The sequence below is a fragment of the Nomascus leucogenys genome, chromosome 16, assembly GCF_006542625.1.
Source record: "Nomascus leucogenys isolate Asia chromosome 16, Asia_NLE_v1, whole genome shotgun sequence".
Lineage (NCBI taxonomy): Eukaryota > Metazoa > Chordata > Mammalia > Primates > Hylobatidae > Nomascus > Nomascus leucogenys.
The window spans coordinates 6,398,190-6,410,875 of NC_044396.1; the positions used below are offsets into that span (position 1 = coordinate 6,398,190).

The 12,686-nt window shown below is 40.4% G+C and overlaps 1 long non-coding RNA gene across 1 annotated transcript in view; it reads left to right on the top strand.

The window, feature by feature from the left end:
• The first annotated feature begins 685 nt into the window (after positions 1–685).
• LOC100596413 overlaps positions 686–12,686 on the top strand; it is a 34,922-nt gene continuing 22,921 nt past the window's right edge. The window contains exon 1 of the long non-coding RNA XR_004026200.1: positions 686–746. This is a non-coding gene — a long non-coding RNA (uncharacterized LOC100596413). The remainder of the gene's footprint in view (positions 747–12,686) is intronic.

Here is a 12,686-nt window from a genome sequence, read left to right on the forward strand (position 1 = left end):
GGGGGAGGGATAGCATTAGGAGATATACCTAATGTAAATGATGAGTTAATGGGTGCAGCACACCAACGTGGCACATGTATACGTATGTAACAAACCTGCACATTGTGCACATGTACCCTAGAACTTAAAGTATATATATATATATATATATATATATATATATATAAACGAAATACAAGTCTTAGATCTTGTTCATGGGCTTCTGAAGAACAAACTTGAAGTGTCTCAAAAAGATTTAAAATTTCTCATACAGAATTGAAAATTCTTCCCAAATGGAAAATTTTTATACATTTCTGATTAATTATGGAAATAATTGAGGGGATAGGTAGATAAAATTTTTTCCAGTTTTTTTCCTTGATTCTCCAACGCATGCATTATGACTGACAAGGATTTCTACTTTTTCCCCCCTTTATTCCTTTCTGGGTTTATTGCTGACTCTAAAACTTGGTTACTCCAAGTAATATCTGAAGATCCAGGAACGGTTTGGAAAGTGCACCACGAATCATTAACACTGCCTGATAGTGGGTGTGACAGCCACTTATTAAACATATCACCTCTCATCACAGTAGCATTTGCTACTGGGACCATGTTCAGAATCTGACCAGGGATGGCCCCTTTCCCATCCTTCTCTGGTCCCAGCCTTTGCACAGGAGAGCACCTATGAAGCTGAGATAATGCCAACATTGTGTATTGTGCATTGTGAACACCCTTCTCTTCCCACAGAACCATCTAAATTACAACCAAAGGTAAAGCAGTGCCCTGTTTCCTATCTTTTTTTTTTTTTTGAGATGGAGTTTCGCTCTTGTCTCCCAGGCTGGAGTGCAATGGTGTGATCTCATTACTTTTAGTGATTATTGCATAGAGATATAATGTCTTTTGTAGTAATTATTGGTTATGCAATGGCAAAAGCATTTTGTTTTCTCTATCAAGGTTAACAACATTTAAAAGTGAAAGGATCTTAAACCTTGTTCTTAGGATGAGGTTTAATATGTTATATGTAGCATGCTATATACATTAAGTTATATTTGTTCTGTCAAATAAATGACTAAGTAATCAATATGACTTTTCACATCCAGTAAAATTTTCGTGGGAAGGACTTTAGATTTGCCTTTGCCTTTGAGTACATTACCTAAATAATCCACGAGATGGCAGCAGAGAAATGTTCATTTAAATTTATCATCTATGGAGAGGTTGCTACAAGTGCACTTTAACAAAAAATAGACTAACCTTTGTAATTTGGTCCTTTCTAAACATAGAGTAACCAGTTAGAATTTTTAAGTCATTTCTCATGTCTTTTATAAGAGACGTAATGAGAGTTTTATTTTATTTTATTTTTTATTGGTCTTAAAGTTGTTTTCCTTGCTCACTACATTTTGCAGCAAGAACCGCGTCTAAATGCCTGGAAATGTACTTGCCGGGCCATGTTTTTCTTTCACAGTGAGCATTCTCATAGTAATCTTAGAAAAGCTGGGAATAATAAATTTTGGGACATCATTAAGAGTGTTCTTTGTGGTGATTTACAACCTGATGCCACCATCCTTTAGGAACAAACAAGAAAGTGAAAAGAGATGGTTTTCAGGTATTAGAGCCTGAGTTTAGGTGGGGGAGTGGGTGGTGAGTGGGGTAAGAAGAGAGGGAGTGTGTGGGGAAAAAGGATATTTCCATAGAGACTGCAGTTTTCACCTAAATTTGTATTATATTTACATTATCAGCTACGTTTTCACTTATTTGTTAGAGGGAGTAATTGGAGTCAACAATAGATAGTTGCAGGTACTTTTTATTCAGAAGAAAAGAAATTGTTTTCCTATAAATGACCTCAATTTTCTAATTTTAGTGTCATGTATTTCTTACGAAGTGATAAAAGGCACAATATAAGTCTGTTCTATAGATATAATTAATAACAAATTAATTATCACTACTCTGTATCATTTATTACCTTGGATTTCATTATGCCTGAAGCTTGGAAACCTAATTACACACACACACGCGCACACACACAAGCACACACACACACAACACATACGCACGCTTGAATGTGCTTTTTGTTTATATAAATAGGACATGCTTGTTGCAAACTTTTAAATCATACAGGAATATATGAAATAGAAAATGAAGAGTCCCACAATCCCTTGAGGTAGTGTGTGAATATTCTTGCAGATATTTCTCTAAGGAAAGATGAACACATTTACATATTTTAACAAATGAGATCATACAGCACTGATACTGCGTTGCAACTTAGGTTTCAAATTTACTCTATCATGGACATCTTTCCGTGTTTGGTTTTTATAAGCCACAGATTATTCCATTACATGTTCGTGACATAATGTTTTAAACTAACTCTATTGATGGATATTGTTTTCCATGTTTTTGTTGCTATAATTACAATGCTGCACGGAGCAATTTTGTATGTTTCTCTGTGAGTATTTAAAATCTAAACTTTTGACCAAATAGCATTTTCAGAAGTGGAACACCACAATTGAAATTAGTAATAAAATCCTATGATGACACCCATATGGGCAGAGCTGGTACATTACACGTGGGAACATGTTGGTGAAGCTCTCTTCTTTTTGAGAGCACTAGGATGAAGCCTGTGTGTGAACAGCGGCAGCGCGCGCCGGCTCTCAGCTTGCACCAGGCACTCCGTGGCCACGGCTTCCCCCGAGCTCGGCCCTCCGCTGCGGTCTTCACACCTGTGAGGCCCCGATAGTACCGGCTCCAGGCGCACCTCGCTGCGCCAGCAGGTGTTGGCTTTTATCTACACAGCCAGGCGGGATTGAAACGCGCTCTCCCTGGGGACCCTCTTTCTCTTCGATTCCTCCACGGTGCTAGAGATCAAGGAGGGGAAGGTCTGAAGTCTGGGAAGCCAGGGGCAGGGCATTGTCAAGGAGGCACGCAGGACTCTGGAATGCGCTCCGCCCGGGGCCCAGCAGGGCCGGGACTGTTTGCCTTCGGGGCACAGCGGAGGCCCCATCTGTTTGCTCCAGCGTTTTCCTGAGTGGTCGCCTTATGGCGGCTCCCTCACCCGCAGGCCCACCGAGCTGCGGAGATCATCTCATCATCTCTGCCACTTCACACGGAGGGGCGAACGCTGGCAAAGTATTGTTTTATGACAGGATTTCTCAGCCAAGGGATTCAGACTCTTATTTATTTCCTGAAAAGGAAGGAAAACATTTTATACAAATAATGGAAATTCAAATATAAGACAACAGGTGTAACATTTCACATGCAGAGCTCCTTGTCAAGTCCCAAGAGCGTTTTTTAATCGAATCTTGTATCCCAGTGGTATATAAACCGAGTATCTGGCCTTTTTGGGGGGTCTGGAGGGTGTCTCTGGGATTGCAGCAATGGGTGATCTCAACCTTTATCAACTAGGTGACATTTAAAAATATCCTGGGTAACTAGGATCTTGAAAAAGATCTGGACTCTTCCATTTATAAGGTCCTAGGATTTGTAAACAAGACCATTAAGACACAACTTTTTCTTACCATATAAGGCAGCCATTTTCTCATTATTTCTATTTTTTTTTTATTTTTTTTTGAGATGAAATCTTACTCTGTTGCCCAAGCTGGAGTGCAGTGGCTTGATCTCGGCTCATTGCAACCTCCGTCTCCCAGGTTCAAGTGATTCTCCTGCCTCAGCCTCCTGAGTAGCTAGGACTACAGGCACGTGCCACCATGCCCGGCTAATTTTTGTATTTTTAGTAGAGAAGGGGTTTCAGGATGTTGGCCAGGCTGGTCTTGAACTCCTGACCTCATGATCCGCCCGCTTCAGCCTCCCAACGTGCTGGGATTACAGGCGTGAGCCACTGAGCCTAGCCCTCATTTTTCTTTTACAATAATGTCTGCCTCTTCTTTGCTCCATTTTGAACTGTGTCTAGTTTTGTAGACTGGACTCCTAGATGTGGGTCTAGTGTTTGAGAGTCACCCTTTAGGTTCTGAAGGCAGCAAATGCATTGTTGGTGACTGCAGAAAAAAAAAAGCAATATGGTTTTGCTGCTTATGAGCAAAACATTGGAAAGTTAAAGCATTGAATGTGCCCTCTGTACTGCAGAGGCTGTGGTTTATATGTTCTGTATCTATATGAAGTTTGAATAGTAACAATGGCCAAATGTTCTGTATCTCTAGGAAGTTTGAATAGTAACAATGGCCAAATAGAAAACTTATAGTAAATTAATATTTTGAGTTCATTCATTCAACAAGTTTGCATTGAGAAATTGCAGTGTGCCAGGTATTGTTCTTGTTACTGTTTTATGAGCAAAAGAGATGAAACTTCTTGCCCTCAGGGTACTCAATTTTTAGTAAATAGGGACAGTAAGCACATTAACCATTCTTAGTATATGAGGTGGTGATCAGTGCCAAGGAGAAAAACAAAGCATGGAAAGGGGGTGAATTGCATAGTTAGGTGGGACGTCAGGGTAGGCTTTACTCATGGATGAGTAGGATAGCATTTGAACAATGACCTGAAGGAGTGGATGGAAGGGAAAGCAGTGCCCCAAGCAGGACACTGCTTGACAGTGTCTGGACAGACAGAGGGGCAGGCAGGGAGACCTATAGAACTGATTGCTGCAGTCCTAGAAAGACATGACGGTGGCTTGTCCCGGGAGTACCAGTGGAAATAGAGATTATGCCTGTATTTTGAAGGTGGTGCTGACCTAACAAATCAATTTTTCCTGATAGTACAGAATCTACCTAGCAAGGCTCCAAGGAAGGAGAGAATTTCTAAAACAATTTAAGTGAATGGAGAAGCAGAAGAAAAAACTTAAAAGAGCAGAGTGGGGTGGGATCATTAAGGAGATAATCCTGTCAAGGGAGGGAGAGTTTTGGGAGGAGGCTAAGAATTCAGGTAATTCCTAGCATCTTGATGAAGCACACGGTAAAGACTTTTGATGTGATCGAAAGGCCTGTGTGATTCCATTATGGTTTAAGAGTGAAATAGCCCCCAATTTATAGCAGAACGTGGAGAAAATACCTTCGTCAGCAGTAATAAGGCTAGTCTAAAGGCAAAGAGTGTTGGGAAAATATAAGAAACTCAACAAAGCTGTAGTGAGCGAGGGATAGAAGGGAAGGGGTAGTTATGAAAAATTTGTTACAGAAAACATTGGCAGAACTTGGCAACTAATTTAGCATTCTGAGTATGGGCTAGGAGATGAATTCAATACTATTCCAAGGTTTCTACTTTGTAGCTTTGAAGAGATGCTGGCAGTCTTTCCAATACTTGGAAACTAGAACCAGGGAAGGGCCACGCATGAAGAGTAGGTAATGTGTCTCTTGAGAAATGCTTAATATAACAGTTCTTATAGAAAAAGCACTAGGCAGAGTACATAAACTCATGGGATGAAAATTCAGGATAAAGGAGATTGGGGGGTTTAGTGGGGTCAGGCGAAGTAATAGCCAAAGAGCAAATGATTTTCTCTTATCCTAATTAGAAAAAGGAAATGGTCATTGCAGTGCTCTTAGATGATAAAAAGCTTCCGGGAGAGGACAGAAAGGCTGAGGGAAGCCGTGATCCAGGCCAAAGTTTGACTGGGCACCAGCTCAAACAGGATGCTGAGAGGCCGATGGTGCCCTGTGGTGTCACAAGTTACAGAGAAGTTTGATGTGGGGTCTCTGGACCATGGGCAATAACAACCCAATTGGCAAGGAAGCTAGACTTTTGTCCTGTCCTCCAAGGATACCAGCAGGATTGGAGATTATTTTATTTTTTTTCAGTATTGCTGGGAACAAGTTTTGGGCAGAAAAGAAAAAGGGAAAGATGCAAGTGTGAATTAACATGAGAGAAGAGACATCCATGAAGTTCATATCTATTTTTGTATTTTTATAAATAGCCAAGTGATGAATAAAACCGACTAAGTGTTTGCTATAACAGGTCATACAATTGACATTACTGCTATATTTTCACAAAGAAAAGAACTCTGTGCCTTCAGTAACTGCTTGCCTAAAATCCATAATTCCTTATTTGACAAAACTTACATGGGTCCGGCTCTGTGTCATTTGTCGAATTAGATTCTAAGAATACAAAATTGCCAGGTGCAGTGGCTCACGCCTGTAATCCCAGCACTTTGGGAGGCCGAGGCAGGTGGATCACGAGGTCAGGAGATCGAGACCATCCTGGCTAACATGGTGAAACCCCGTCTCTACTAAAAAATACAAAAAATTAGCCGGGCATGGTTGCACGCTCCTGGAGTCCCAGCTATTCAGGAGGCTGAGGCAGCAGAATGGCGTGAACCCGGGAGGCGGAGCTTGCAGTGAGCCGAGATCGCGCCACTGCACTCCAGCCTGGGCAACAGAGAGAGACTCCGTCTCAAAAAAAAAAAAAAAAAAAAAAAAAACAAAATCGAGCAAGATATGAATCTTATCCAAAAGATCCTTACAGTTTAACTTAGGAGAGAGAGACATTCAAACAAGCAATTGCAACACAGTGTGATAAGGTCAACAAATGGCTTGGGCTTCGTAGTCGCACAGATAAGCTGCATCACCACTGCCTTCCTTGTGTAAACTTGAGAAATTTACCTCTGATTTTCAGTCTCCTTATTTGAAAATGGATATAACTTTTGCCTTGCATTTCGGGGGAACAATATAGGCCACAAAATGGCATGGACAGTAAGAAGTTTGAGAAAATCAGATATGAGGTTTTCTGAAAGTAAATTTTTACAGTAGGGAATCAGGGAAAGTAGACAGAGGAAAGAGGCCTTTGATCTTTTAAATTTGATAAAGTCTTTATGAAAAACACTGCTATCTGCTAAATACATTACTACATATCATTCCAGGCCCTGGCTTTATAAGACAAGTAGGAATCTCACATTTCAAGAAACTTGACTCTTTCCTGTAGTCTTTATTTCAGCCAGACTGCTACTGTTTCCCTACATGCCTTGCTGTTTCCAGCTTTGGATCTTTTATTTGGCTGTTCTCACCGTACCACTTCCTTGCAAATATCCCATTCATCATTCGAAGCCCATTTCAAATGCCACACAATCTAGGAGAATTTTCTTCGCCCCCAGCCATCTGAGCCCTCTCACCCCTTTGACCTTCCTTAGCGATTTTCTGCTTAGTGGACTTTCCCTAGCATAATTTGCATGCCCGTAGCCCTGGATGAAAAGTTCCTTGGGATCAAGAATGATGTCTTATCTATCTTTGCATGCCCTCAGACCTTAGCTTCTTGTCTTACACATCTCACACACAGTCAATGACGTCTAAGTATTTGTGAAATTGAGTTTGGTTAGTGAAACAATTTCTTATAGCCACAGAACAAGAGTCAATCCATAGTTGTAAGGGGTTCTGGATCACTGAATGAAAGCTGCTCTTTCAGCAGATCATAATTGTGAAAAACTGTTAAGTGTATACTTTTGATGAACAGGTTTTGCTGTGTTGCTGAGTTCATGTTGCCATGACAACCTTAACTTTTGGCACTTTCTGAATTTAGTGTCCTACTTAATTTCCTGTATTTGGCTCTGAGAGCCGTATTGTTCTGTCCCTTGTGCTTGCCTATATGAATCTTTAAACTGAGAGTCATTTATGAATGTATCTTATTTTGCTTTATTAGGTAATACATTCTTTAAGATTGGGAACTTGGTCTTATCCCGATGATCCTGACAATAGCCAAGTGTGCCTTGTACATTTTAGATAGTCAATCTGTCAATACATATTTTAGATGAATTGAGAAATCATTGATGTAGTAGGCTGTTATAGTGGCCACCCAAAGATGTTCATGCCCTGATGCTTGAGACCCATGAATATGTCATCTTATATAGTAAAGGGGACTTTGCAGATATGGTCAAGAATTTTAAGATGAGATTATCCTGGATTATCCAGATGAGCCAATGTCATTGCAGGGGTCTTTATAAGAGGGAGGCAGGAGGACCTGAATCAGTAGTAGGAGATATGATGATGGAAGCAAGAGGTTGAAGCGATGTGAGAAGGGCACCACGAGTCAAGGAATGCAGGTGCTTCTAGAAGTCCTGCAAGGAAAAGGAAATAAATTGTACCCTGATGCCTCCAGAGGGAGCATAGCCCTGCTGACACCTTGATTTTAGACTTGTGGCCTCCAGAGCTGTAAGAGGATACCTTTGTTGTTTTAAGCCATGTAGTTTTTGGTAATTTGCTATAACAGCAGTAGAACACGAATACAATTGGGCCACTCATTTTAATAAGTTTCAAAGACCCCTGAGAGGAGTTGTTAAGCACCGGTCCATTTAGAGGTATTACTTTGGTCAGGCTCTAGATAATACTACTTCTAATAGTACAAAAGGATGAAGTGAGAAGGAGGCGTAGAGATTATCTTGCTAATTTGAATGTAGTCACTGTCAGAATTCCAATAATATATAAAATAGATATAGAGTTATCTATAACTAACCCACAAAGTTTGAAAATGCCATTTATTCAAAAAACTTACACTGAGTGTCAAATGAGTGCCTTGCATTGTGCTAGAATACTAGACCTATTCAACACCCAGCTCAGATATCACAAAAGTCTTGATGGAGATTTTCCGTGGTTAGGGAGGCCTTGTACCTTCTGGCCACCTATGGCCTAGTAAGTGCATATGGCTTCAGGGAAGAATGAATAAGATTTGGTTTATTGTGGAGTAGAAATTATTATGTCAAACCACGTGTCAAAATCCAGAATGGGTGGTGTCTTCAGAATCCATGTGAACTTTCCACAGCGGGTTTTCTCAATGTTGACTGGATGTCAAAGTCTTCGATGTGTGTATCAGGAGGTACCAGTCCTTGAGTGGGGAACTGCAATGATCTTAAACTCACTTGTGATTCATCAGTTCACAAACAAATAAACAAAGGTCACAGTATTTTTCTAACCAAGACAGTGAAAAATGGGACACTGCCTCAAATGAGCAGTACCTAATTAAAGACCCTTGATATTACTGAAAAAAAAAGTATAAGTTTTGGCCGGGTGCTTGGGCTTATGCCTGTAATCCTAGCACTTTGAGAGGCCAAGGTGGGCAGATCACCTCAGGTCAGGAGTTTGAGACCAGCCTGGCCAACATGGTGAAACCCTGTCTCTACTAAAAATACAAAAAAATTAGCCGGGCATGGTGGTGTGTGCCTGTAATCGCAACTACTTGGAGGCTGAGGCAAGAGAATTGCTTGAACCTGGGAGGCGGAGGTTGTAGTGAGCTGACATGGCACCACTGCACTCCAGCCTGGGCGACAGAGTGGGCCATCTAAAAAAAAAAAAAAAAAAAAAAAAAGTGTAAGTTTTAACAATCACAGAATCACACAACTTCTATCAGGTGGTAATCCCTATATTGGTCCCGGATGGGAGGGCTGCTGTTCACGCAGTACTCACTGCTGACCACACACCCTGCATGCTTTCTCTCATTTCCATTGATGGCTACTCATATTACCACTACCGTTTGAAAGATTAAAAAAAAGAGGCACAGAGGTTAAATGGCTTGGCTGAAATAAAATACCTATCAATTCCACATCTGTTGTTCCATGGAATACTCTGTGTTTCATGTGCAGTGCATCATTTAATCCCTCTACAAAACATACAGGGGAGGAATTAATGTGAGTAAACTTGTCTAAAGTCTCGGCTCATATATGACAAATCTGAGACTGTCTCCACAGATGCGTCCTCCCCACCACTAGGGCACCCCACTTTTGTCTTCTTTGGGTTGGTAGGGAAAGGAAAAGTGTTTTGTATTTCAACAAATGGTGCTGAAACAACTGGACATTCACATACCAAAAAATGAACCTAGACACAGACCTTCACCTCTTCTTGAAAATTAAAATGTATCATAGACCTAAATGTACAATAACAAAACTGTAAAACTACTAGAAGCTAACAGGAGAAAAATCTTGATGATCTTGGGTTTGATGAAGACTTTTTAGATAGAACACCAAAGGCATGATCCATGAAAGAAAGAACTGATGAGCTGGACTTCGTTAAAATGAATAATTTTGACTGGGCGCAGTGGCTCATACCTGTAATCCCAATACTTTTCGAGGCTGAGGCAGGATGATCACTTTAGCCCAGGAGTTTGAGACCAGCCTGGGCAACATCAGGGACCCTGTCTCTATAAATAACAACAAAAAAATAGCCAGGTATGGTGGCACATGCCTGTGGTACCAGCTACATGGGAGGTTGAGGTGGGAGGGTTGCTTGAGCCCCAGAGGTCTAGGCTGCAGTGAGCCATGATTGCATCACTGCACTCCAGCCTGGGTGACAGAGTGAGGCCCCATCCCCAGAAGGAAAAAAAAAAACAATATCTGCTTTGCAAAAGACAGTAGACAGTGTCAAAAGAATGAAAAGATAAGTCACAAACTGGAAGAAAATATTTGCAAAAGACATATGTGATGAAGGACTGCAATCCAAAATATACGAAGGGCTCTTAAAAACTTAACAACCCAATTAAGCAACCTGATTAAACAGCCCAATTAAAAAATGGGCAACAGATCTGAACACACACCTCACCAAAAAAGACATACAGATGGCAAATAAACATATGAATTGATGCTCCACATTACATCTCCTTAGGGAAAAGCAAACTAAAAATAACAATGTGATATCACTTCATGCCTATTAGAATGGCCAAAATCCAGAACACTGACAACACCAAATGCTGGTGAGGATGTGAAGCAACAGGAACTCTCATTTGTTGCTGGTGGGAATGCAAAATGATACCCCAACTTTGGAAGGCAAGTTGACAGTTTCTTACAAAACGAAACACACTCTTACCATATGATCTAGCAATTGCACTCCTTGGTATTTCCTAAAGGAACTGAAAACTTAGGTCCACACAAAAACCTACACACATATGTTTATTAAACCTTTATTCATAATTGTCAAAACTTGGCAACAACCAAGACATACTCCCGATCAATGGAATATTATTCAGTGCTAAAAAGAAATGAGCTATGAAGCCATGAAAAGACATGGAGGGAACTGACATGCATATTACTAAGTAAAAGAAGCTGTATGATTCCAATTAGATGAAATTCTTGAAAAGGTGAAACTATGGAGACTGTACAAAAATGTCGTGGGTGCTAGGGGTTTGGAGGAACACCAGGTGGAGCACAGAGGTTATTTAGGGCAGTGAAACTGTTCTTTATGATACTACAGTGGTGGACATATGTCATTATACATTTGTCCAAACTCATAGAATGAACAACACCTAGTCTAAACTATAAACCTTGGTTGATAATGATGTGTCAATGTAGGTTCATCATTTCTCACAAATGGACCATTCTGGTGGAGGATGTTGATAGTGGGGGAGGCTGTGCATGGGTGGGGGCAGGGATATATAGAAAATTTCTGCACTTTCCACCCAGTTTTGCTGTGAATCTATAACTGCTTTAAAAAATGATACCTATTAAAAAACTTTTTGTGAATGATAGCTTCACATTATTCTTTAAAATGAGGCCTGAAGATTCACATGTAGAAAGCTGTACATAATCAGATACAACTCTTTAGTAAACAACAAAGCTGCCTCTGTCTGTCTATTTTTCTGTCATTTAATCTATCAATCTCTAGCTGGTGAAAAGAGTTCAAGATCACTCAATAGAAATAAAAACAAAACCAGAAAACAATTGATAGAGGGGCTAATGTGAAAACCAAGAAACATAAAAATTAGCTTATCCTATCACCTCTGATTTCTTAACCCACATGCAAGGGACCATTTGCTGAGCTACGAATCTGGCAGTAAGTCTCAAGGTTCTTCTTACATATTTGTCCCATCATTAGTAGATATCTATCAAAAACATATATATATATATATAAAATATATATATACACACACCCATATATACACACACATATATATACACACACATATATATATCTGTATAGCCAAAAAATTTATACTCACTTGGCTGAGTTACAAATACAATTATAAATCAGTTATTCATTCCCGGCGTTGCCACCAATACTGCATAAGTGCTGAGCTTTGGAAGTTATGAAGACGATATCCCTTTCCATGTGACTTTTATACATCTTCTGTGTTGATAACCTTTCCTCTCCAACTCAGTAATATGATTAGTATCAAAATGTGCAGGTCTGAACTATGTTACTGTTTGCCACTGGTTCTTTTTATGCATGGAAACCCCAGATGATTTCAGTAGGTTTCCTACATGCGGCTCTACCTCCTTGCATTCATTCTTCACTGTTCCTGCCAAAATAGTTTCCTCTGTTTACTGTTTTGATTTGAGAAATGCATTCATTATCTATTGCTGTGTAGCAAGTTACCACAAATTTAGAGGCTTAAAACAGCACCCACTTATTAGCCCACAGTTCTGTAAGTCAAAGTCCAGCATGGCAAGGCGGGGTTCTCTGTGTAGGATGAACTCAAGGCCAAAATCAGGGTGTCAGTTGGGCTGAGTTCTTGTCTGGAGGCTCTAGAGAAAAATCAACTTTGCAGTTTATGCTTGTTGTTAGCAGAATTCCCTTGGTTGCAGTTGCAGGACTAGGATTTCCATCTCCTTCCTGGTTGTCAGCTGGGGCTGCTCTCAGCAACCAGATCCTGCTCACATTCCCTGCCACGTAGCCCCTCCATTTGCAGACCTGCAATGTTGAAGCAAATCCCTCTGATGCTCCTAGTCTCTAATCTTCCCTTCTGCCACTAGCTAGAGAAAACTCCCTGCTTTTAAGGCTTTCAGGTCATTGGGTTATGTACATCTCAATAATCCTTTTCTTACAGTCACCTGTGCCATATTACATAATGGAATCACGGGGGAAACA